We start from the raw sequence: 6,000 nt of genomic DNA, 5'->3' as shown, positions 1-6,000 counted from the left end.
TCCAAGTGTTGGGATGAGTATAGGAGCTTTATAATGGTTTGTCCTAACTTGTTGGCATTCCACCTGTCTTATTCTTCCAACCATATTTTCTTTAAACTTTCTTGAAATGTCTTTTGTCATTCAGAAATGTCACCTTCATGTAGTTAAATCTCTTACTATTTTCCTTTATAGTTTCCAGGTTTCTGTTTTCCTTAAGAAAGACTATTTTACTCTTGGGTTAGATATTTTCCTATATTTTCTGACACTTTTCATGGCTTTATTTCTACACTTAGTTCTATAGTGCATGTAAAATTAATTTTTCCTCTATGTTAGATGTAGGAGTCTGTTTAGATACACAGCAGATTATGCAAATGTTATTTAGCAATCAGCCATTTTTTGGTCACCATAATGAAACATTTGTAATCTATAATTTCTTTTTTTTAAGATTTTATTTATTCATTCATGAGAGACACGGAGCAAGAGAGAGAGAGAGAGAGAGAGAGAGAGAGAGAGAGAGAAGAGAGAGAGAGAGAGAGAGAGAGGCAGAGACACAGGCAGAGGGAGAAGCAGGCTCCATGCGGGAATCCCAACATGGGACTCAATCCCAGGTCTCCAGGATCATGCCCTGGGCTGAAGGCGGGGCTAAACTGTTGAGCCACCCAGGGCTGCCCTAAAATTTCTACTTAAGACATTACCGCAATCTTAGCAGTTTAAATGTACTGGTTACCTTGAAGTTCTGTATGTCAGAAGCTCATACAATGTTGTGTGTCAGAAGCCCAGTATGGGTCTCACTGCGGAAAATCAAAGGGTCAGCTGGGTTGTGTTCCATCCTGGGGGCTTTAGGAGAAAATTGTTCCCTTACTCTTCCAGGTTTTTTTTAGAATTTAGTTCCTTTCAGCTGCCCATTTCCTTGGTGGCTTCCAGTGGAGGGTCCTTCCCAGCGTCTGGAGGCCCTTTGAGTTCTTTGGCTTACAGTCCCATTCCTTTATCTTCAATGCCAGCAAAGGTAGGTAAAGTACCTCTCATGCTGCAAACCTTTCCTGCCTCTTTTTCCCCTGTACATTTTTTTAAAAGATTTTATTTATTCATAGAGACGGAGAGAGAGAGAGAGAGAGAGAGAGAGAGAGAGAGAGAGGCAGAGACACAGGCAGAGGGAGAAGCAGGCTCCATGCAGGGAGCCCAACGCAGGACTCGATTCCGGGTCTCCAGGATCACACCTCGGGTTGAAGGCAGCGCTAAACCACTGGGCCACCGGGGCTGCCCTTCCCCTGTACATTTTTGAACCAGTGAGTCTGCTTTCCTCTTCCATTTTTAAGGGCACATATGATTATACTGGGACCATCTGGATTATCCAAAATAATCTCCCCATTTTAAAGTAACTTTAATGCCATCTGCAAAATTTCTCTTGCCATGTGGAGAAGTATATTCACAAGTTCCAGGGATGAGGGCATGGGCATGGGCATTTTGGTTGGTTGGGTAGGTGGGCAGAGGCATTATTTTGCCTACCAGAACTTCTTTTATCATATATTAAATTTTCATCTGTTTTGGGTTTGGGCCCCACATTTCTGGGCTCTGCTCTATTACATTGGTTGACTTGTCTATTCTATGCCTTGATCTACATTGCCTTGATCATAGCAGCCATGCAGATGGTTTTATTATTTGGTAAGACAACTTTCTCCTGATTGATCTTTTTCAAAATTGGGCAGCCTTTGTTCCAGGCTCCTCATCTCATCCAAAGTGATTTGGTTAGTAAGTTTGGAGTCGCCCTAGCAGGGAGTTGGGAAAGCAATCATGCAATTATTTTTTAATAAAAATTAAATATTTTTAAACATCTTATAAAAATTCTTATGCTAAACATTTTATAAAAATTTCTTATACATAAACTCATAAACATTGGGACTATTGTTGAGAATAAGGATTTTGATGTTTGGCAATCAGCATTTTATTAAGGACTAGCTGGCTTCCTTGGGTTGCTTGGGAGAATGAACCATTATACATAAATCTGGTCCTTTTGAGACAAAAACACACTATGTAGAGTTGCTCCTGTGAGAAGCAGCTTTGTGATAAATACCTGTGATTTCTTATTTTTATTATTATTTTTTATAAATACCTGTGATTGATTGCCCTTGTGTCTTTGGATCAGGGGGTTTATATTTGCAAGCAGCTTAATCTGCATTACCTATTTCATCCATCCCCTACCCACTCCTCTCTGGTAACCATAGTTTGTTCTCTATAATTAAGAATCTGTTTTTTTACTTTGTCTCTTTCTTTACTCATTTGTTTTGTTTTTTAAAGTCCATATGAGTGATATGGTATTTGTCTTTGACTGACTTATTTCACTTAGTATTACACCTTACAGACCTATTCATGTTGCATATGGCAAGATTTCATTCTTTTTGTGGCTGAATAATATTCCATTTTCTCTCTCTCTCTCTCTCTCGTGTGTGTGTGTGTGTGTGTGTATGTATAAAATATATTCTTTATCCCTCATCAGTTGATGGACACTTGCTTCCATAATTTGGCTATTGGAAGTAATGCTGCTATAAACAAAGGGGTGCATATATCCTTTCAAATGAATGTTTTTGTATCCTTTGGGTAAATACCTAGTAGTGTCATTACTGGATCATATGATAATTCTATTCTTAATTTTTTGAGGACCTTCCATACTGTCTTCCACAGTGGCTGCACCAGTCTGCATTCCCATTGAAAGTGCATGAGGGTTTTTCTCCACATCCTCCCCAACATTTGTTTTTTCTTATGTTGTTCATTTTAGCCATTCTGACAGGTGTGAGGTAATATCTCTTTGTATTCAGGAGTGTATTCCCCTGATAATGAATGATGTTGAGCATCTTTTTATGTGTCTTTGGCCTTCTGTATGTCTTCCTTGGAGAAATGTCTGTTCATGTCTTCTGCCTTTTAACTGGATTATTGGGGAGGGGGTTGGTGTTGAATTGCATGTGTAAGCCCTTTATGTATGTTGCATACTAACCCTTTATCAGATCTGTCATTTGCAAATATCCTCTCTCATTCAGTAGGTTGTCTTTTAGCTTTGTTGTTTCCTTTGGTGTGCAGAAGTCCTAACAGTTTATTTTTCTTTTGTTTCCTTTTTATCAGGAGACATATCTAGAAAGATGTTGCTACCGCTGATGTCAAAGAAATTACTGCTTGTATTCTCTTCTAGGATTTTTATGGTTTCACAGCTCACATCTAGGTCTTTTAATCCATTTTGAGTTATTTTTGTGCATGGTATGAGAAAGTGGTCCAGTTTTCCCAACACGATTTGTTAGACTTTTTCCTATTGCTTATTCATGTCTCCTTCGTTGAAGATTAATTGACTACATGATTGTGAGTTTCTGAGCTTTCTGTTCTGTTCCATTGATCTATGTGTTTACTTCTGTGCTAGTACCATACTGTTTTGATGTATTGCATCTTGAAATCTGAAATTGTGATATTTTCAGCTTTAGTTTTCTTTTTTTGAGATTGCTTTGGCTATTCTTTGTCTTTTGTAGTTCCATATAAAATTTAAGATTATTTGTTCTTGTTCTGTGAAAAATGTTGTTAGTGTTGTGGTAGAGATTGCATTAAATCTCTAGATTGCTCTGGGTAGTATGGACTTCTTAACAGTATTTGTTCTTCCAGTCCACGAGCATGGGATGTCTTTCCATTTGTTTGTGTCGTCTTCAATTTCTTTCATTGGTGCTTTATAGGTTTGAGTACAGCGTCTTTCACCTCCTTGGTTAAGTTTATTCCGGGTATTTTTATTATTTTTTATGCAATTGTAAATGGGATTGTTTTCTTAGTTTCTTTTTGCTGCCTTTTTTTTTTTTCTCTAAGATTTGTTTGAGAGAAAGAGATTTGAGTGGCGGAGAGGAGGGGGCAGGGAGAGAAGCAGAAGGAAAGAGTCTTAAGCAGACTCCCGATGAGCAAGGAGCCTGACACAGGGCTCAATCTCATGACTCTGAGATCACGACCTGATCCAAAATCAAGAGTTGGTCGCTTAACTGAGCCACCCAGGTGTCCTGCTGCTTCATTATTAGTGTATAGAAATGCAATGGATTTCTGTACACTTATTTTGAATCCTGCATCTTATCAAATTCATTTATCAGTTCTAGTAGTTTTTTGGTGGGTTATTTGGGGTTTCCTTAGTATCATGTCATTTGCAAATATTGAATTTTTTAAAAAAAATTATTCATTTGAGAGACAGTGTGAGTGAGAGAGAGAGAGAGCACAAGAAGGGGGAGAGAGGCAGAGGGAGAAGCAGGCTCCCTACTGAGCAGGGAGGTGGATGAGGGACTCGATCCCAGACCCTGAGATCACAGCCCAAGCTAAAGGCAGATGCTTAATCAACTGAGCCACTCAGGCGCCTGCAAATAGTGAGTTTTATTTCTTCCTTAGAAATCTGGATGCAAAAAAAAAAAAAAAAAAAAAAAAAAAAAAAAAAAAAAAAAAAAAAAAAAAAGAAAAAGAAATCTGGATGCCTTTTATTCCTTTTTCTTGTCTGATTGCTGTGGCTAGGATTTCCAGTACTAAGTTGAACAAAAGTGAGAGTGGACATCCTGTCTTGTTCCTTAACTTACAGAAAAAGCTCTTTCTTGCCATCGAGTTAAGAGGATAGTGGTGGGTTCTTCATATAAGGCCTTTATTATATTGAGATGTGTTCCCTCTAAACCTACTTTGTTGAGTTTTTATCATGAATGGATGTTATATGTTGTCACATGGTTTTTCTACATCTATTGAAATGATCATATAGTTTTTATCCTTTTTTGATGTTGTGAAATTGAATATTGAACCACTCTTGTATCCATATAATCTGCAAAGTTTTATTTGTAAATCCATAAACTATTTTACCTTGATTACATGCAAGATTTCTAGTCTTGATTCATTCTTTCTCTCCATGTGACAGTAAGAAATAAGCCTGTGGACCTCATCACTTGAAAAGTATGTTAACTATCCTTGGTGACCACAAGAAGAGTTCTACCATGAATTTTTTGGGCATTCAAGTGGCTCAACAGGTGGAAAAACATCCTGAGATATGATGTGAGTGTAGGAAACAGGTCTACTTTCCTCTGCAGTAAAAATGACTCTGCCTTAACTCCACAACTCATTTACCTCCACTCTCTGTTAACCAGAAATCTTATCCAACTAGGAATTTGGTGAAACCGAAGACTCTTTCAGGGTATTTGGAAAGGGCCCCCAGCAACTCAACTAGGTATATTCTGAAATCATTCCTCTGTAGGAGCTGCAATAGCCAAATGATATTTAGGTCAAGATTATACTTTTAGCTCAGAATTGTTGCCATAAAATTCCACTTATACTCATTAACTTTCCAAGTACCATGATAGGTATATACACATGGAGATGAAAAATCAATGGCCATTGTCCCCTCAGCTATTACTGTTAATGGCAAAATATGTGCAACCATCCACCATTGTACAGCAGCAGAAAAATGTTTTCCAATAACCAATACTTTGAATTTCAGTAATGTGAGAGCAGGCTGGCAAAAAACTTACAAAGATAACGAGACTCATTACTACCAAAGTTGTAGAGAACCTCATGATGTGGGCTTGAGGGTAGCATGCAGGAAAAAAAAATCAATGGTGTTAGCTACTGCTTATGAGTTTTTATTTTTTTTAAGATTATATTTATTCATTCATGAGAGACACAGAGAGAGCAAGAGGCAGAGACACAGGCAGAGGGAGAAGCGGGCTCCATGCAGGAAGCCTGATGTGGGACTCGATCCCAGGACTCCAGGATCACACCCTGGGCCAAAGGCGGGCACTAAACCGCTGAGCCGCCCAGGGAATTCTACCCCATTTCCCATCACAGTCCAGAGTATAGGTGTTTATGACAGCCTGGGGCAAATAAATGTAAGAGAGACTGGTTGCAGGCAGAGACTCTGAGGGCTGGGGGTGGTGGGGGTGGGGGAAATCTGTGCATCTGTGCAGACCAGAAACCAAGTGGCATATTAGCATGCATCAGTATGAAGGGTGGGAAGCTTTAGCTCAAAGCTTGACACCCGTT

This window comes from Nyctereutes procyonoides, unplaced genomic scaffold (assembly GCF_905146905.1).
Source record: "Nyctereutes procyonoides isolate TBG_1078 unplaced genomic scaffold, NYPRO_anot_genome, whole genome shotgun sequence".
Classification (NCBI taxonomy): Eukaryota; Metazoa; Chordata; class Mammalia; order Carnivora; family Canidae; genus Nyctereutes; species Nyctereutes procyonoides.
Note: the sequence above shows the minus strand (reverse complement) of the source record.